The 22,240-nt window shown below is 41.3% G+C and overlaps 1 protein-coding gene across 6 annotated transcripts in view; it reads right to left on the reverse strand.

Annotated features, from left to right (window-relative positions):
* LOC136874506 (uro-adherence factor A) overlaps positions 1-22,240 on the reverse strand; it is a 177,299-nt gene that overhangs the window by 39,498 nt on the left and 115,561 nt on the right. The window lies entirely within an intron of this gene.

Raw genomic sequence — 22,240 nt, forward strand, 5'->3', positions numbered from 1 at the left:
TGTACGGTGTTGAAAATTAAGTCCAGGATTGTCATGTTATCTTCAGTGGCACCTAAGCCTAATACGACTATTCTTAAGACTGAAACAGGATTTGTCAGAGAAAGCAATATGTTGCCATTCCTGCATCCAGTTGATGATGAATAAGGCTCGGATAATTATGTGCTTAAATATTTTTTATTGAACAAACTAAGTTTTATTTATTTACATACTTGTTGCCAGTTTTAAAAATTAAATATGCACATACAGTATTCTGGTGTGTGTATTCATAAATACAGTACATATTTCCTATATTCAACAGTGTGTTCTACTTCTCACATCTCTCTTGTCTACATTTTCAATCCTTGGCAATTCTAGCAATTGGCCTCTCTTTTCCGTCAGTGCTCCCTTATCTCTGCATTGTATTTCAAGATAGGAATTTCCTGCTCATATAAGGACAGCAGGGAGCTGGAACTGTCAGAGTCTCATTAAGCCTCCTTTGCCCCTCCACTAGTCTGAACCTTAACTGCAAATTTTACCTAAAATTTTGGTGGTCTGGCAAATTTGTAAGACATAGACTGACAGTGTGGTGTTTTGTTTAAACAAATGAAGATGCATCCCAAAAGTATGAACAGTATTAGCCTACTTTGAAAGGTTCTGTGGGTGAATTTGAAGAACTTTTTAAAACTGACGGAACTGTATTATTTTGCAACATTTGTGAGAAATCCATAGCTGCCATCATGCATTCACAAGTTAGGCAATGTATTGTGACAGCAAAACATGAAATAGCACTGTTTTCAATAAGTTTGCTTTCCAAAGTGCAAGATGTGGGGCCTGGACTAGCAAACTGCCTGTTCTCACAAGATATTTATCAAGCATTTCTTGTGGCTAATGTAACAGTTAACAAACTGCAGCATCCAGTGCAAAATGAAATGTTAAAGAAGTATGTAATACTACTTCTCCCTGATGAGTCAACACTGTGTAAGTATTATTTACCAAAATTTAACTCTGAGACAGTACACAGAAGTCATGGTAAATTGGTGATTAAGCAGTATGGGTTACAATGGAAGAAACAATTACTGGCTGTTATGTAGCCAATGTCATAGTTGGTGCATTAAAATTCAATTCATCACCATAATTTTTACTGACAACATTTCATTTTGAGAAACCTAAGTCGTGCACTAGCTAAAGCTTTTAATGATGCTGTAGTGCTTCTGTGATCTGATGGCATCCGATATGATGAAGTATATCTATTAATTCCAGACGCTGCACCATACATGGTTAAAGCATGCCAAGGGTTAAAAGTTCTGCACAGCAAGATGTTTAGTGCCTGGTATGCATCATATTGCTGGAACAATAAGGAATATTTTTCCAAATGTGAACAGATAAATAGCATCAGTGAAGAAAATGTTCATTAAAGCATCCAGTCATGTGAATGTATTCAAGCAGTGTGCTGCCGATTTGCTGCTACCTGTGCAACCAATGTGCATCAGGTGGATTTGGTGTATTATTTTACGGCCAATTTTGAGCTTATAAGATCAATCTTCACAAAGCTAAACAAAGATTATGCTGTGTGCATTAGTGAGTCTTTAGAAGCTATGTGTGCACAAAGAGTTCAAGGAGACTCTAACTTTGTTTTCTTAAGTTTCATGATCACGAAACTTGAAAAGAAAGATGTACCACTTTTGTCAGCTTTGCAGACATTCTTGTAGTCTTAGAGAAGCTTAAGAATTCTCCTGGGGAATCCAGGAAAAAATTTTGGTTGAAATTAAAGAACACCTTATCAATGCATCTGGGGTACCATAGACTTCTGCAAATAAGTAGTGTCCTTAGTGGCAACAGAGATCTAGAGCCCAATGAAGAATTTTCACCATCAGACATCTGTATTTAAAATATGAACTGGTAACCTCATCCAATGTGTTGAGAAGCTTTCCTTGATACAAATCTATCTACTTTAATTGCTGCCTGTTGTGTATTGTAATGCTTAAAGCATAGAAAGAAACTTCGACCTGTGTAATGTATTTTTCTTTTGCATTTGGAATGACAAGGAGGGTATGCTTTCTTATGTTAAGCCATTCTTGAAATCAAAGAAGCGTGCATGTATATGTTAGACACAAGCAAAATGCTCCAGAATAAGCAGTTTCATGTAGTGGCATAAATAGTGTGTTTTTATTTTGCATTATTTTGTTATAGACATTGACAGTCAGCCGAGGGAATACTGGTACTTTTCCAAGTGTTAATGTTACCACTTGGAAATAGTGAAATCCTGTGCATTTTTGTGTGTACATGCTCTACGTGGTTTGTTCATGAAAATACTGTTGTAGTATTTTTTCTGTATAAATGTAAGTTGCTGATGAAAACCTAAGTAGAGAATGTTAGTGCATCTTAGCACTATTCATGGATAAAGGTATTGCTGTGTTTAATTTCCTAACAGTGCATTGTTTGTGTAGGCATGCCGAGGGCAAAATTTAGTTTACTTTTTATGCCATTCAAGCATACTGAGGTGGTATAGTAGAAGTATAAGACAAAACAATCAGTGTTATGATAGGTTCTGAAATGACTTTGTCTTCCACTATTTAGAATAAAACATGACAACAGCCCATAAATGCTTTTGTATTGTGTATCAACAGTAAGTACTGTAGAATTTGGAAATTGCAGCAAGTGCCGGCCTGTTATGCGGGAAGTATGTCTAGCAGAACATTTGTACTGTGGATTGGTTTATTCAAGCAGCTGGACATTTCAATTATATTTTAGAGTAACTGGGGAGTATAATTGCAGTACAAATCTAAAAACATATTTTGGAAACTTAATCACATATTTTCCACTTTTTAAGCACATAAGTAAATATTTTTAAAAAGTTAAGCACATAATTATCCGAGCCCTAATGATGAACCACATGAGCACCAGTGTCAAAAGCAAACCTTATAAAGGACACCATGCTTGTACTCCAGACTCATTCAAATAGCTACGGTACTTGTCGAGATCAGCAAATGCAGTGGAGATCAAACCAACTGCAGGATCTCTCTGGATGACATGTCACTGCTGCTGCTCTATGTACGCACTCTGTAGTGTATCTGTTGGGACCAATACCTGGTCTATGTGACAAATGACCTGTTCACATCCATGTCCGCACACACAACATCTCACATGGTAACTGTGTAGCCATTATGACAAACTTTGATGAGCTAATATCCGACTTCTTAAATTCTGACAATACAACCCCATTCAAATGGATCAAACTGGTGATATTGGACCAAGTATTATATTTTGCTATACTTACTTGAGATATAACATGTACAGTTCTGATTTTCCAGGCTTTTTTTGGGTCCTTATATGCAATGGATAATGATAACTACTGTCCTCTATACCATGGTGCAGTGATGCCTCTGTGGCTTCTTCTTTATTACATTTTACCACTGGTACTCTTATGTTCCAAATGAATGACTCCTTCTACAGGTAGAGCAATTTCCATATCTATCAGGATAGGTTAAGGTAGGGCCTGGACAAGACCAGTGATATGGGTACAAGCAAAGGAGGTCTGGAGGTGTAACTCCTCAGGTTAGAGCCACAAAGTGGCCTTAGGCCTCTAGTTTCCTGTGCAAACACCATTGGTCTGGACTGGTTAGGGTAGGGCACGGATAACAAGACCGATGGTCTGGACTGGTTTGGATAAGGTTAGGGTGATAAGAGTACATTCTCTATGGGCTAGTGGTGGAAAGCTGGATTACAACTGTTTACTCTGCCCGGGCTGGTAACAGATCATGGTATCATGATTGATGGGAATAACGTTGCATACCACTTTACGTTGGCCAATAGAAATGCAAGTACAGTAGCTACTTTAGCAATGGACAATGGTGAGTGCTGCTCTTCATTACCTTATAAAAGTAAATATACTTCTGGGCGTGGGTTATCCAATTCTTGGACATCAGAATGAACACATCTATCCTCTAAAAGAAATTCCAAATAAGATTTGCATAAATTCTGTATCCTAATAATGCTACAAGCATTAGCTTACATGGTGTATATTTTTACCTCTACCACTTCTAAAAATGACAAGAGAATATGAATCAGTGTGGAAAATATGAGAGAACAAATAAAAAAACCTTTTCCGCTGGGGCTTATAAGATAACAACAGTACACGTAAAAGTGTGAAAAACACTGAACAACAAGTATGAAAACATTTGGATGGGGGCCCACAAAAATATCAAAGTATTATTGCAGATCACACTGTTTCTAAAACAAATGTTAGTACAAGCCTTTTATTTTGGACCAGTGCGTTACGAAACATTATTTTCAAGTCACCCTCTTAGACAATGAATTGGAGGTTGCACTTTACTATGTATGACTGCAAGAGAATGAGTTTGGCTGCCATTTTGTATCCAACAAAACTTCAACCGACCAAGACTTGGACCAACCAAGACCAACTCCAGTGATTGAGTCGAAACTCCAAGGTGCGAGTTTCAACGTCTTTCTCTGTTGATTTCTCTTGAATGGGGAATCTGTGAAAACCTACACCTTTTTCCTGTGATGTTTTTGTAGTGTTTGCATTATTTCAACCATACGCAACACAGTAAATCATGCTTTCAGTTAGGTATCGTTTACAGTAGTTAAATATGCCGAACCAACAGTTGCGCTTAAAGACATGGATGCCAGTCCACTTTCTGACATATTTTAATTTTGTCTTCACTAGTAAGGAATTTCACAACCTTTTCCATATCTGTAACTAGGCTATCACAAAACATGGTCAACTTCACACAATTATGTTCCTAATTCAAGTGTAGGTTATCACATGACAAATATTCGCTACCCTCCACTCAACACACAGTAAATTTCTAACTTCTAATGGAATGCTAAATACAAGCATAAACAGGTTCACTTTGTTATTCAGCAATCTCACTGATAACTGGCAAGCAAACCTGAATATTCCTGAGGCTAATGGCTTGCTCCCCAAAGGTGCAACTTATCCTGTGAAGTTCAGGAATTCAAGGCCTTTTCCTGTGATCATGAAACTGTGGTGAAGGCTCTTACCTGAGCTGGAAATTACAGTACATTCCTCCTGCAAGGGATGACAAATAAGTCTTTCAAGGCTAGGAAAAATATGACCATGCTAAGCAGTAATAGCGAAAATTCATGATGCTTTAAGTGATGTAATTTTACATTGATTTAATATGATGAGATTCAGGACTTTGAATTTACAATGCGCTAAGCGTGAAATATGTTAATGAGGGATACACTAACAAGGTTTCACTGTATTTCAAATTACTTCATAATATAATGTATTTAGATGCACGCTTTGCAACTGAATCAGATTTCATTCCCCTCATATTTAGTGCGGGCACAGAACCTTTTCTTAACACAAATTTTCTATTCTGTCTCAGGAGTTCAGCTTTATATTTAATCGATAGTTCATAGTCCTGCTCTCTGAAATGTGTAGAGCATACAAAACTATGTTGAGTTGTGAGAAAGTGGCACAACTATTTTTTAATCTCTCTCAGTTGATTTCTCTTGATTGGGGAATGTGTAAAATCTTACAACATTTTCCTTTGATGTTTTCGAAGTGCTTGCATGGTTGCAACCATACACAACACAGCAAACCATGTTTTCAGATAGGCATTGTTTACAGCAATTAAATATGCCGAACCAACAGTTGCACTTGTCTGATTCTGCTACACTTACTAACAGTGCGCAGGAGGCGGCTCGCCAACAGTGAATGTCACTCTCTAAAACGCTGTGACCGTTTTGCGCTTATATCACCTGAACAATATATAATTAATACAATAGGGTATTCAGCATGCTGATTAAAGTTTAAACTTACATTCAAAGAGTTAATTTTTTTTTTTTGCTAGTTGCTTTACGTCGCACCGACACAGATAGGTCTTATGGCGACGATGGGACAGGAAAGGGCTAGGAGTGGGAAGGAAGCATCCGTGGCCTTAATTAAGGTACAGCCCCAGCATTTGCCTGGTGTGAAAATGGGAAACCACTGAAAACCATTTTCAGGGCTGCCAACAGTGGGGTTCGAACCTGCTATCTCCCAAATAATGGATACTGGCTGCACTTAAGCGACTACAGCTATCGAGCTCGGTGGATGTACATCACAGGGAATAATAATAATAATAATAATAATAATAATAATAATAATAATAATAATAATAATAATAATAATAATAATAATAATAATAATAATAATAATAATAATAATAATAATAGGGTCCTGGGAATCAACCCAGGAGGAGTCATTATGACTCTGGCAAATGGGAGTGAAATGCGTTGTTGCCAATCATCTGCAACATGAAGATATTGGATTCAGCAAGAGAATCCAACTAGCCTCTTTCACTCCTACTCCAGCACATAACCTGCGAGAGGTGCCCCTGCTAAGCCGACCAACCCAGTGGAAGGTTGGGTACCAATCCCAGCGGGAAGTTGGGTCGGCGAACAGATCAGTGCTGGGGGCTTCAAGGCTTACAACCTTGACAGTTAACAAATTGTTACCTGCGGGTAACCATCCTAAACTTTTTTCTTAACTCTCGTAACATGGAGAAAATGACCAACGGAAAAACTACCCCAGGTGGTGTAAAATCCACCCCCAGTTTTGATGGGGCAAGCAAGCCTTTGGATTCTGGGGAGCTTGCACCTTCATGTGAGACAAAGAAACGTTTTAAGTTCTTGGCGACCATCAACATCAACTCCCTCCTAGAGACAGGAAAACTAAAACATACACTAGATGTTTTAACTGAACACAACATCCTAATAACAGCTGTGCAAGAGACCAGATTCCTTGATCAAGAAGTGATAGAATCACAAGGTTATCGGATCTACAAAGGGCAACCCGGTGAAAGAGTGATGAAGAACATGCCTCACTTGGGGACAGGCTTCATAGTCAGCAGCAAAATGATCAACTCCATCATCTCCTTTTCATCTCCAAATGGAAGAACGTCCACTATAGCTTTTAAAACTCTCAACAAAGCATACACAGTTGTTAACTTCCATGCACCTACTAATGACACCAACAGGAAAGATATTGAAAATGTGGAAACCTTTTGGAGGGTACTTGAAGAGACAAGGGACCGGATCCCAAAGCACCACATAACTATTTTAATGCTAGACTTTAACGCCCAGATTGGCAAAGAGAGAAAATTCAAGAACATAGTCGGAGATTACCCAGCCCACAAGAGGACCAACAGGAATGGAGAAAGGCTGATTGACCTGTGCAGAAATTACAACTTAGTCCTCAAATCTACAGCTTTCAAACGCCTTCCTAGGAAAGCCATAACTTGGAGATGCCCTAACCTAATGCTTGGGGAATTCCAGCTGGACCATGTAGCCATCAGTAGAAGCAACAGCAAAGAAGTGCTGAATGTCAAAGTATTGAGAAGTGCAAACATTGATTCAGACCACTATCTTTCTTTGATCAAAACCAATTTCATCCCTCTTAAAAGAAGCAGAGAAAACCACTGCATCAAGTCGCGAATTCCAAGGTTCAATCCAGCCAAGCTGAAAGATAACAATAACTTCACCAAGACCCTGGCTAAAAACAAAGACAAAAAAGATTGGCCCCAACTACAGAAGGCACTAATAGATGCAGCGACAACCACCACCATCCCGGCGGTCAGAAGGAACAAACATCCATGGTGGACAACTACTTGTGACAAAGCAATAGAAGAGAGAAAGCAAGCATGGCTAAAATGGAACTGTAACAAAAGTCTGGATAACCATAAAAACTTCTTAGAAGTTAGGAAAACTGCTACTAAAATTATCAGGAACACCAAGAGGCAGTACAATAAAAATATCACTGAACAACCAGAGAGGGATTTTCAAAGAAACAACACTAGAGACTTCTACCAAACTTTTAAATCTCAAATAACACCCTACTCAGCCCCTACACTTCACCTTCGGGGAGCTGACGGAAAGCTGAAAATGAACAATGAAGAGTGCACCACAGTTCTAGCAGAGTATTTCAACAACCTTCTAAATTCAAGGGAACCCAAGGAGAAACTGCATTTCGAACCTCAGAATGCTACTAAGTCAGACTCTCTCCCACCAACAAAGGGGGAGATCCAGAAAGCCATTTCAGAATTGAAATGTAACAAAGCAGCGGGCGAGGATGGAATCATAGCAGAGCTCTGGAAATACGCTGATGAGGAGTCAATCCAAAGTATCCATGAAATCATATCAAACATCTGGGTGACAAAACTTTCAGAAGGCCTACGACTCAGTAGATAGAGAATCACTCTTCCAGGCACTTGCTGAACTGGGACTAGATAAGAAAACCTTGAATCTAGTGAAAGCAACTCTTACCAACACTACAGCCAGAATCAAATTCAGAGGGGAACTGTCCCAGAGCTTTGAGATCAAAACAGGTGTTAGACAAGGGGATGGCCTATCTCCAATCCTCTTTAACTGCCTACTTGAAAAAGTCATTCGTGAGTGGACAAAAATGCTAAAGGATGACTCTGGATTGAGAATAGGCTACAAGAAAGACAAGTTAACAGTCAACTGTTTAGCCTTCGCAGACGACCTTACACTCCTGGCATCCAGTGTGGAGGGAGCTATCCATCAACTATCCTCTCTCGACCACATAGCAGCTAAAGTAGGGCTGAAGATCGCCATCAACAAAACACAGTTTATCACCAACATCAAAGATGCACCCAAATCAATCCCACTGGGGGACAAAACAGTACAAAGGACTAACTCCTTCAAATACCTAGGAGAATGGATAACTCCAAACATGAATGAAGATCAGGCCATGAATAGCAGATGAATCAAATTGGAAAATGCCTACCACCTATGTAAGAGCATGTACAAATCCAAATCCCTCTCCCTTAACCTCAAAATCAGGCATTACACTACAGTAGTGAGACCGTCAGTACTATACGCCTCAGAATGCCTAAACATGGTAAGAAAAGGGCAACTTAGAAAACTGGAGCTGAAGGAAAGGAAGATCCTGAGAAAAATCATGGGCCCTATTAAAGAAGAAGGCAAGTACAGAATCAGGCACAACAACGAATTGTACCAACAATTGGAGAGCATTACAACATCTATGAGGAAGAGGAGATTGAACATCTACGGTCATGTCATGAGAATGGACAATCAGAGGCTCACCTCCAGAATCTTCCATACCACCTCTAGCGGGAATGCGACTAATGCCAAGTGGGCAAGACTCATCAGAAAAGACCTTCAAGAATTGGACATTGCTCCCAGTGAAATTTATGACAGGAATAAGTACAGAACATTGATCAGAACATCAAACTCTCTCCAGTCACTAACAGAAAAAACAGTACATCCGGGAGGAGGTGTGAAATGGACTCAGGAGCGAAAAGACATTCACAGTGCAAGGATGAAGGAGTACTGGTCAAAGAAGAAAGCTGCTAGAGATAAGAACCACGTGGTCCATAGCAGGCCCAAACGGAACTAAAAAAAATAAATAATAATAATAATTGTTACCGTGTTTTTGCGGCAGTTAGAGGTGTAAGAAGGTGCGGGTGTGAACGGGTCTCAAGCTACGAAATCAGAGTTCATGTAAAATTAACAAGGTTATATTTTCTTTTCAAAATAAAGAAATAACAAGCATGGCAGGTACAGAGTAGCAAGTCAACAAAAGGTGCAATTACAGTATTTTCAGTATTTGGGCTTCGAGCCCCGAATTCACACTTCTAGGGCAATTAGCCCAACTTTACTCCAAAATAAGTTTTACCAGAGGGGCAGAAAACCCCATTCATATTCAGGAGCACTTGCTCCAAATTACACAGAAAAAGCCTCCTCGAGGCATACAACACTCAATTTTCAAGAAAGAGCCACATGCTCTCAAACTTTAAGCCTCTCAAAGGCCACACCAAACTCCACCTTCAAGTTGTCCTCTCAGGACATAGACACAGGGGTAACATACCCAACCTACTGAGGTCTATTAAATGAAAAAGTGTAATTACATGACCTCTAAAATAACAATTTGAGAGGAGGCGATTTGCACTCCTAATGTATTTGTTTCAAAACCTAATTTGGCTCTAGGCCACTGATGCAAGGGCTAATCCCATACTACGGAGGTGACTTTAGAAAAGAACAATTTACAATACATTAAGGAAGAATCGGTTGTGAGAAATAAGTTCACCTCAAAGCAATATGAGTGGGAGCTCGAGAGGGTTAAGCACTCTCTATCCCAATATGTAGCTTTAAAAGAGAATAGACGCTAAGAGTATTTACATTTTAGGAAAGGTTACATGGTGGAAACTCTTCGGACCCGCCCCGAGAGTTAAACTGCTGAGCTAGCAAGAAAAGAAGATATTAAAAGGCCATTACCTTGTAGTTGACCGCTGCCGAAGAAAGAGGCGCTTCCCGCCCCCTGCTATGTACTTTACACACTAAAAGATGGAACAGAAGTGGCGCAGAGACCCAAAAATCAGCAGTTTATATACTCTCGCGGAAAGTTCGAGGCGTTTTAGGGAAGAAAACACCCGCCCACAATCACTTTATTGGTTAGGGATAAGCAGCGTATTCAAGCTGGGGGAAGATACATCAGATTGGTCAGAAATTAATTAAAGAAATTCGGGATTGGCTAAATACAAAACAAGGGGAAAGAGAGGGGTATACAGCCAACTTAAAAAATAACAGAAAGAAATTTAACAAGAAACAAACTTTTGAAATAAAAATTTCTCCAAAAAACAGTTCTTTCACATCGCACTAGGGTGCACCATTGTAGTTTTTCAGTAGTGTCCTCTAGAAGAGAAAGTTCACACTTCTTACTACCGGTAAAACAAAAATACATCAAAAGTGGCACAGTTCAAAAACTCCAAACTTTCCAAGTAGTGACATCTTCTGAGAAACTTGAAAATTAATACCCTCGATAAAGTTCAGACTTCCTCCAGCAGAGGAGTTTCAACTGGCGCACATTTTAAATTAGCGGCGTGGAGGTGTACCGCCCGGTACAGACCTCCCCCCCCAAAAGTTCCTCCAAGGGGTAACACAGAAGAACATAAACTTTTGTTTGAAAATAAGGTCCAAGTTTTGATGTTGATATGGAGATTAATTGCAGAAGTATTTATAAGATTTTCTTAATTTGGTTTGATTCAGTTTCAAAATTTTTGTTGTAACTGGTGAAGTAAAGTATGTTTGTAGAAGTTGAATTCAGAAGGAAAACTTTAGTTTTTAAAGTTGAGGAAAATTTTCAAAGTCCACCAAATATTGCTGTTGAATTCCCAAGAAAAGGTAGTAAAGTTGAACTGGAATGTCCATATAGCTGGATATGTACTTCAAATATTGATGATTTTAACGGCCAGACCAGCCACCACTGCTTGCGTTCAGAGGAGGCCGCCCGGGCCCCTCAAGTACCCTGAGATACCGCTCGCCCGCACTATGAGGGGAGCAGAGGTGTAGAAGCACGCCGCGCCCGCGGTGAACATATACAGGCTGCGGGCCCGTAGCAGGTCGTGCGCCGCACATCAGCCTTGGCCGGGAGGAGAGCTCCGGCTCGCCGTGCACATGTCGTCCTCACTGGGGTCGAGATGGCCCTTCCTCTATCCCAGTCGCTGCACGGCGCCGCGCGGCTGCGGGGGCACTGAAACATTAAAGCTAGGCGGCAGAATAGTTGGACCATCATCCTTTTTTTTTTTTAGGGCACAGGCTTGTGGAGAGGTTGAGGGGCCAGCGGCGTGCAGATATCCATGGCATTAAATAAGCCACTGTGTAGAGTGGAGCAGGAGACGGGAGCGTGGTAATGGCCGTGGCAAGGACAGGATGGCAGTTTAACGGTTCGGGGCAGATTTTACAAAAATGCATACATATAAAACAAAATATTATAGAAGGGGCAGAAAGCCTTAAAGTGAAACTCAAAAAAATATATAAGCTTCATATTCCTTTCAAGATAATATGAGGCAAGTTAGCACAGAAATTATACAGGTTTCACCTGCGACAGGTGAACCCTAAATATCCTCTCGGTGGCTGGATTACTTAATAACAACGTAACCGGCGTAAGGAAATCGAGAATGATACACGGCCCATGAAATCTGGGGGCAAGCTTGCCCGCGGGAACAAAATTCTTGACCATAACTTGGTCGCCTACCTTCAAACTGGTGGGTCTCCGTCCACGATCATACCTTTCCCTAACCTTTTCATGAGACACTTTAAGATTGGCTTTAGCCTTCTTCCAAAGATCTTTAATGTTGTCCGGATCTATTGTCTCAGGTAGGATGTCACTCAGAGACCAGAGGTTAGAGAGCGGCGTGTTGGGAACAAACTTGAACATCAAAGAAGCTGGAGTAAATTTATGTGATTCATGAACCGCCGAATTCAAAGCAAAAGCTAACCAATGCAGGGACGTGTCCCACCTGGAATGATCTTCATGATGATAGGCAATAAGCGCCGACCTGAGATTACGATTAATCCGTTCAGCCAGAGATGGTTGAGGGTAATAAGCCGAAGTCGTCACATGAGAGATGGACAAGTCAAAACAGAATTTACGAAAAAGGTTTGATGTAAACGCCTTAGCATTATCAGACACAATGAATTGGCACGGACCAAAAGAAGCAAAAATAGAATTTAAGCAAGTAATGGTGGACTGAGCGGTAGCCAGCTTAGTCAGAAATAACCAGGAAAATCTTGTAAAGCCATCTACGCATACAAAGATGAACTTGTTAGCATTTCCCTTCGACTGGGGGAAGGGTCCTACATAATCAATATACAGGCGTTCCATGGGGCGCGATGCATGATGAGAAGACAAAAGGCCTACCTTGGTGGACATGGTTGGTTTACTGAGCAAACAAGATTTACAAGCTTTTACTAGTTCACGGATTTCACCGTCCATACCTTTCCAGATGAACCTTTCCCGAATCTTTTCACAAGTTTTAAAGATTCCAAGATGCCCCCCTAATGGGGTCTCATGATAGTACTTGAAGATCATAGGCACAAGAACAGCTGGAACGACAACCTTCATCATCTTATCATGCCTCGAAGGGCAACATAGAACACCATTCCTCAGAACATAAGGGACAACATGTTCCCCAGAAGAAAGGGTTTCCATTATCGGAGCCAGCGTCGGATCTTCACGTTGGTATTTCTCGATATCCCTAAAGAGCATGGGAGCATCTGTTAAGATGGCATTAACATCAGATAGTATTGACTCGGGAGGTGATGAACTGTCGACCGGTTCATGGGTCTCGACGTCGTTGGAAAACATACGGCTGAGTCCATCAGCAACAACATTTTCGGTACCTCTGATATGCCTGACATCGAATTGGAAGGCAGAAATTCGGATGGCCCAACGGGCTATACGACCAGTACGTCGCGGCCTACCTAAGACCCAGCTTAAGGCTTGATTATCTGTCTCCAGTTCGAATTTGACATGTTCCAGATAGAGACGGAACTTTTCTAAGGCGAATAAGACTGCCAAACCTTCGAGCTCATAGATAGAATACTTGGCTTCTTGAGCCGATAGAGTTCTAGATGCATAGGCGATGGGTCGCCTCCCTAGTTCAGTCTCTTGAAGAAGGACTGCAGCTACTGTTGACGACGACGCGTCGGTTTGGACGATGAATTTCTTCGAGAAATCAGGCATAGCAAGTACAGGGGCATTACAGAGAGCTAATTTAAGATCTTCAAAAGCGGCTTGTTGAGAAGGTCCCCACTCAAATTTGATGCCTTTCCTACGAAGAAGGTTCAAGGGCGCCGCTCTATTAGCGAAGTTAGGAATGAACTTCCTGAAGAAATTCACCATGCCAATGAACCTGGCGATACCTTTGATGTCCTTGGGAGGTTTAAAATCACGGATGGCCTGTGTTCTAGAATGATCGACTGCAACACCATCAGGTGACACAATATGCCCTAGGAATGACATAGAGGGCTTAGCAAAGGCAACCTTGGACAACTTGACAGTTAACCCAGCCTTACGAAGGCGATTGAGAACTTCTTGCAGATGATCTAGATGTTCTTCAAAGGTCTCCAAAAATACGACGACATCATCCAAATAGTGATACAAGTACTCAAATTTGATGTCAGAGAAGACCCTATCTAGCAGCCTAGTGAGTATAGCTGCTCCCGTGGGGAACCCGAAAGGCACGCGGTTGTATTCGTATAAATTCCAGTCCGTGGCAAACGCTGTAAGATGTTTAGACTCTTCCGCAAGGGGAATTTGATTGTAGGCCTGATTCAGGTCCAAGATAGTAAAGAACTTGGCCTTACGAAACCATGAAAAACAAGAATGAAGGTCAGGAAGGGGCACAGATTGTAACACCACCTTCCGATTGAGAGCCCTATAATCAATGACAGGCCTGAAGCCCCCTTGGGGTTTCAGGACTAGAAAAATAGGTGATGAATACGCCGACTTAGAGGGCCTAATAATACCATCCTTCAACATCTGATCGATGATTTCTTTCAGAGCCTTCATTTTAGGCGGAGATAGCCTATAAGGTGGAAAACGGACAGGAATTGAATCCGTGACCTCAATTTTGTATTCAATAAGGTCAGTAACACCAAGAGTATCAGAGAACACCTCTGGAAATGACTGACACAACTTACAAATACTATCAGCCTGCTCCTCAGGTAGATGTCTAAGGTCTAACAACATCTCATCCTGGGTAGGCGAAATAGATGAACATGATACAGAATTACACTTTAACAAGGGAATTTTACAATTGGACGCAAATTTGAATGTGCACGACTTACTCTGAAGATCGAGCACAAGACCAGTGTGAGAAATGAAGTCCGCTCCCAGTATGATGGGGCAAGACAAGTGCTTAGCCACAAACAGTTTGGTTTTCCATGTAAATTTAAAAATACGAATTTTGACCTGTACAGAACCTAGAATTTCTAATGGAGATGAATTAGCCGAAACATATTGAACAGTAGATGAGCCATAGTCAGGTAATTTACAAACAGACTTCAATTTTGAATACCATTGGTCCGAAATAATTGAACAAACACTGCCTGAATCTAATAGAGCGGTTATAGGCTCGTTATTTAACTCAAGAAAAGGAACAGGTGCGGGGGTATCCGCCGCAATCCTAAGACACTCTTTGGGGCATTCAAAAGATGGATTTGCAAATTGAACGTTCCCTGAATTTATGACCTTTTTGCCAGGGGCTGAGCCTTGGGAAGCAGAATTAGTCGACTCAGCCGAAGCCGCTAGTCACATTTTATTATTGGCATTGGTGGGATTTGCAAAAGAAGTTGAGCAGGAGGGGGTGCTATTTGAGTTTGGGCAATTCTTGGCAATATGTGAGAAAGCCCCACATTTAAAACAGCCTTGTGATGAACCAGCTCCATTATTTGCCCTACTAGACTTGATCAGTGGACACTTATTGCGAAGATGGTCAGGCGACCCGCAAGCATAACATTTACGAGGTGTGACTGATCGGCGAGGTGGAGGCCGAGTATTACTAAAAGAAGGCGGGGGTTCTTTCGCGACACGCAAGGAATCGGCGTATCTCACTCCTTCCGCTGAGACGGCCAACGCTTCAAGTTCAGAGAAAGTTTGCGGGCACGCCGCGAAACACAAATATGACCTATAGGGTGGTGAAATTCCTTCTACAATAGCCTGTACAATCTGATCTTCAGGAAAATGAAGAGCAAACACCCTAGTATAGAATTTAATATCTTGGATGAAGTCTGCTAAGTTTTCATCCAAACGCTGTACACGATAATAGTACTTCTGAATAAGGGAGGACCTGGCCCTAGCCGGGATGAAGTTAGCTAGCAAGTGGGCGTGGAAATCCTCAATAGATGATTGCTCGGCAATGGCTCTTACTATTTTGTCAGAGAGAATACCAATTGCATAAGGATAGATGATTTGCAAAATTTGACACGGAGAAAGAGAAAAAACAAGGGCATGATCCTGAAATTCAACTAAAAACCTTAAGAAGGAAATAACTTCACTGGTGGTGTTGACAGAAAACTTCGAGATACCTCTGAGCAACATTGCCAATGGATGAGGCAAACTGCTGAACCCAGGTGACATAGTTGGTAAAGGTTTAAGTGGCAAAGAAGTTAATTCAGAACGTACATTATTCAATGAGTTACGGCGTTCAGACTCGTTGTCCAATGGGGCAGAGATAGTTTGAGCAGCAACGGTTATCCTATTGACTTCTCCCTTAGGAGGCTCTTCCTCGCTACCTGCATTCATCGGGGTGGGTTGATCAATTTTGGGAGGAACTTCCCCAGTCAACAATTGAGTGACCTTGCTAGATAATTCAGAAATACTTTCAAGCAACGTACTAGCTTCCTTCCTCTGAACGTGATTCAATTTCAGAGACAACAGATCGTTAACTCTATTTGAAAAATGATATAGCCTGGCTTGCACACGCTTAATTTGATTAGGAGAAGGATCATTTTCGTCAAAAAAACTAACTACCGATGCTAGCCCAGTAGTATTCTCGGTGATCGTGGAAAGAGAGTCGTCAATTTCTTTCTCTCCCAAATTGGGGATGGAAATGGGCAAATCAAGGGACTCTCTAAGCTTGTTTGTGTCTACCGCAACCGTGCCTCCAGATTGCACATTTCTGATAGTTAATTCATAGATTAACTCCTCCTTTCGCAAATAGTTAAGATGGAGAACATCGCAAGGGCCGGGCATGATGCCAGAACAATTTTGAAAAAATCAGAAAATTCCAGCAACTGAGAAAATTGTTAGAGTTCGGAACACAACAATGTTTAGCCGTCAAAAGGGGCTAAATTGAGACCCATTCAACCGCGCTCTGCTACCACTTGTTACCGTGTTTTTGCGGTAGTTAGAGGTGTAAGAAGGTGCGGGTGTGAACGGGTCTCAAGCTACGAAATCAGAGTTCATGTAAAATTAACAAGGTTATATTTTCTTTTCAAAATAAAGAAATAACAAGCATGGCAGTTACAGAGTAGCAAGTCAACAAAAGGTGCAATTACAGTATTTTCAGTATTTGGGTTTCGAGGCCTGAATTCACACTTCTAGGGCAATTAGCCCAACTTTACTCCAAAATAAGTTTTACCAGAGGGGCAGAAAACCCCATTCATATTCAGGAGCACTTGCTCCAAATTACACAGAAAAAGCCTCCTCGAGGCATACAACACTCAATTTTCAAGAAAGAGCCACATGCTCTCAAACTTTAAGCCTCTCAAAGGCCACACCAAACTCCACCTTCAAGTTGTCCTCTCAGGACATAGACACAGGGGTAACATACCCAACCTACTGAGGTCTATTAAATGAAAAAGTGTAATTACATGACCTCTAAAATAACAATTTGAGAGGAGGCGATCTGCACTCCTAATGTATTTGTTTCAAAACCTAATTTGGCTCTAGGCCACTGATGCAAGGGCTAATCCCATACTACGGAGGTGACTTTAGAAAAGAACAATTTACAATACATTAAGGAAGAATCGGTTGTGAGAAATAAGTTCACCTCAAAGCAATATGAGTGGGAGCTTGAGAGGGTTAAGCACTCTCTATCCCAATATGTAGCTTTAAAAGAGAATAGACGCTAAGAGTATTTACATTTTAGGAAAGGTTACATGGTGGAAACTCTTCGGACCCGCCCCGAGAGTTAAACTGCTGAGCTAGCAAGAAAAGAAGATATTAAAAGGCCATTACCTTGTAGTTGACCGCTGCCGAAGAAAGAGGCGCTTCCCGCCCCCTGCTATGTACTTTACACACTAAAAGATGGAACAGAAGTGGCGCAGAGACCCAAAAATCAGCAGTTTATATACTCTCGCGGAAAGTTCGAGGCGTTTTAGGGAAGAAAACACCCGCCCACAATCACTTTATTGGTTAGGGATAAGCAGCGTATTCAAGCTGGGGGAAGATACATCAGATTGGTCAGAAATTAATTAAAGAAATTCGGGATTGGCTAAATACAAAACAAGGGGAAAGAGAGGGGTATACAGCCAACTTAAACAATAACAGAAAGAAATTTAACAAGAAACAAACTTTTGAAATAAAAATTTCTCCAAAAAACAGTTCTTTCACATCGCACTAGGGTGCACCATTGTAGTTTTTCAGTAGTGTCCTCTAGAAGAGAAAGTTCACACTTCTTACTACCGGTAAAACAAAAATACATCAAAAGTGGCACAGTTCAAAAACTCCAAACTTTCCAAGTAGTGACATCTTCTGAGAAACTTGAAAATTAATACCCTCGATAAAGTTCAGACTTCCTCCAGCAGAGGAGTTTCAACTGGCGCACATTTTAAATTAGCGGCGTGGAGGTGTACCGCCCGGTACAATAATAATAATAATAATAATAATAATTCAAGCTACCGTGTGGGGATTTACCGGTTACCTCCATTGGGCGCGTCCCATTGGAATTGGGGAAGCTCGCTGGCTCTGCTGCCAGCAGAGTCAGAGGGTAGTAGGGAAATAAAATACCACCATGAAAAAAAAACTGGTCCCTTGCCAGGGTTACGGCAAAGACTGGTAAATGACCAGAAGCCAGAAAACATCTTGAGGCAACCTCTAGGGCTAACAACCCTAATTGTAAAAGGATGGGTACCCGTCCAAAGCAAAGTCAAGTCAAAAAGCATGATGGCACAACATTTCAAGAAACATACCCCAGGGGTAAATCTTCGGATAAATCCCTCGTCGTGAACACCATGGCGCATGAGTCTCGTTCGGATTCTGGGGGAGACTCGACATCATGCAAGAGACGAGTCGGAGCGTCTCGGTGTACCCCAAAGAGTCAAAAACTCAGGCCAAAATCTAAAACCTTTCTAGCAACTTTCAACATAAATTCACTTACACAAACAGGCAAGCTGAAAACCCTGACCAAAGCTCTTCACAAAAATCAGATATCCATAATGGCCCTACAGGAAACAAGGTACCCAGATGAAGAGATTTTTGAATCTGAAGGCTACCGATTTTTCAAGAGCAAAGCGCAAAGAGAAATCCTCAATGGAGCTATGATGCTTGGAACCACGTTTGCTGTTAGAAACAAGATCCTTAATTCGGTTGCAAATTTCGAACCTGTGAATGACAGATTGTCTATACTCACAATTAAATGCGCGAACAAAACCTACGCCCTAGTTAATGCACATGCTCCTACAAACGATAAGAACAAGTCTGATCCAGACGAAGTTGATAATTTCTGGGACCTACTGGATGAAAAATTAAACAAAATCCCCAAACACCATGTCAAGCTTCTTTTGGGCGACTTCAATGCCCAACTAGGTCGTGAACAGAAGTACAAGAGAGTTATAGGAAATTACCCTGCTCACAAAAGAACCAATCCCAACGGCAAAAGACTGGTGTCCATTTGCGAAAATCACAACCTGCAGGTCATGTCAACCCACTTTCGCCATCTACCCACAAAGCAAATGACTTGGCGTTCTCCCGTCCAAGCTCTCGGAGAGTTCCAAATTGATCATGTTGCAATCTCCAGGAGAAACAGCCCTGAGATTATGAATGTCAAGGTAAAGAAAGGCATCAATGTGGTCTCAGATCATTATATGTCTCTTATCAAATTCAAACCAATTCCCGCAAACACAAGGAAGACAACCAAACAGATCACACGCTTCGACAATGATAAACTTCGGCAAAGGGTCGAGGAGTTCCAGGAGAAGGCTAGACCAAATGACACTGACTTTAACAACGCCAAAAGTCTCCTTGTTGAGGCCGCCAAAGACGTTGCAGAAATCAAGAGAGGCAAAAAGCATGCCTGGTGGAATGGTACCTGCGAATCAGTCCTCCAAGAAAGACTCAATGCGTGGAAACAGTACTACTCTACAAAATCAGAAAATGATTGGGAAACCTACAAAACCCAACGTGCCCAAGCAGCTAGGGTGTTCAGAACTGAGAAACGTAAATACGAAAAATCTCTCATTGAAAAGATAGAACAAAACTTTAGGAAGAATGAAAGCAGAGAGTACTACAGAGCCTTCAAACACAAACTCACTGGCTATAAACCACCATCTCTATGCTTTGAGCGAAAAGACGGCACACTGGCGACATCAAATGAAGAAAATTGCAGCACTCTGGCAGATTACTTCAAGAATTTACTTAATTGCTCTAAACCGCAAAGCGCCATTGAGACCAAGGAACCCTTACTCAGGTACCCAGATTCCAGACCACCCGACAGAGATGAAATCAAGCGCCACATTGCCCGTCTCAAAAATAACAAAGCGCCGAGGGAAGACTCAGTAGTAGCAGAACTATGGAAATATGCCCCAGAGGAATCACTTGATATCTTGCAAAAGCAAATATAAGAAATTTGGAACAAGGAGACCCTACCCGAAGATTGGAAAATAGCTTTGATCCATCCATTACACAAAAAAGGCAGCATGAAGAACATCAACAACTACAGAGAAATATCTTTGCTACCCATGACTTACAAAATTCTGTCACTTGCCATCCTGGAGCGTTTGGAAGCACAAGTCGAACATGAAATAGGTGAATACCAAGGAGGGTTCAGAAAAGGTCGCTCAACAGCTGAACAGATCCAAAATCTCTAAACGATCATCAGATATTGTACACTAAGGTCCAAGCAGTATGTGTCTGTCTTTGTGGACTTTAAGAAAGCGTGCGACTCCATTGACCGGGAAGTCCTGCTAAACATCTTAAATGAATTTGGAGTTGATTTGAAACTGCTGGCATTAATTAGAGCCACCCTGACCGATACAAAATCCAAGGTGAAGTTCCACGGATGTCTCTCGCATTCCTTTGACATCAGAACAGGAGTCCGACAAGGTGATGGGCTATCCCCGATACTCTTCAACTGTGTTCTTGAAAAGATCATCAGAACCTGGCGGGTGAGATTACAGGAAACCAACTACAGTCCATTGAGAATAGGAACCAAATCCAAGGGGATCACAACAGACTGCTTAGCATTTGCCGATGATATTGCTGTTCTCTCAAACGACATAGAGACCGCTAGAACTCAAGTTGAAATTTTAAAGGAAATTGCCGAACAAACTGGTTTGCAGATATCGTTTGAGAAAACAGAAGTAATGACTAACATCAAAGAGGCTCCACCAAAACTCCATACAAACTACGGGGATAATACCCGAGTAGACAAATTCAAATACCTGGGTGAGATCATCATGAAAAATGGACTGGACAAAGAAGCACTTCAGGAGCGAGTACGCAAACTGAAAATAGCCTATCAAACATCCCGCACAATCTACAACAAAAAATGCCTTTCCCAAAACACCAAGATACGTCACTATGAAACAGTTCTGAAGCCAGTAGTTCTATATGCAGCCGAAACCCTGTCTCTAAATGCCAACAAAGGACTCCTTGAAGAACTGGAGAAAAGAGAACGCAAAATTGTGAGAGGAATCTTGGGATCAAAGTACAGAAATGGAATCCATCAAAAGAGATCCAACAAGGAAGTCTACAGCAAAATAGAGAAAATTACCGACACAATCAGAGAAAGACGGGCGTGATTTTACGGTCATCTGAAAAGAATGGACGGAAGAAAGTTAACTAAAGAAATCTTTCACTTTTTTGATTCAAACCCCCAAAAGCACAATTCCCTGGTTTAGAAATACCAAAGAAGACCTGCAAATGCTACATATCTCAGCTGAAGACGCCCTTAACAGAGATCTCTTCCACAAGAAAATATTGACGAACGGGCTAAACCGAGACGAGCAGCCGAAGAGAAGACATGGTGCCCCTTGGACAGAGGAGCGTAAGCAGGCCCACTCACAAAGAATGAGGGAAATTTGGGCTCTAAAGAAGGCCAAGTTCAGTGTCAAATACAACAAGACTTAACGAGGTCCTTGATGGCCCCAGCGAATTATATATATATATAATTCAAGCTTGATACTTGCATTATTTACCCATGGGTGAGAGAATATTGTTCTCAAGTCATATCAGTTTATCACACATGAGTCAACTATCACATATCTCCCCACCCGCTTGCCATGTGAGCTACTGCAACACTTGACGTACACTTCTCAGCCCATACAGTACCATGCAGATTAACACAGGTCCATTTACCCTCACATTCACAGTAGCACCTTCCCTTGCTAACTCACAGTGATCCTCAGTCCACAGAAATACACTGACACACAGTACTCTCAGGTAGTACAAAGTCTTCCGTTCTGCATGTCTTCAGTCCAGCTACACACTGAGCACTCTGGCACAACAACAGCTGCTCGTTCAGACCTCAGTGGGACACTAGCAACAGCCAACACCTCTATGAGAAATAAACTGACAGGAGGGTCCACATTTTCAATACAATATATCAAGTAAATAATACTACATCAGTCTTGGGACTAGTTTTAGCCACTTAGTGGCCACCTTCAGCCAAAATAAAGTTAAACAGATTATGTGATAACTAGAACATATGTATACAAGGCCATGCTGTAGGAATAATTATAA

The sequence above is a fragment of the Anabrus simplex genome, chromosome 5 (genome assembly GCF_040414725.1).
Source record: "Anabrus simplex isolate iqAnaSimp1 chromosome 5, ASM4041472v1, whole genome shotgun sequence".
NCBI classification, from domain to species: domain Eukaryota; kingdom Metazoa; phylum Arthropoda; class Insecta; order Orthoptera; family Tettigoniidae; genus Anabrus; species Anabrus simplex.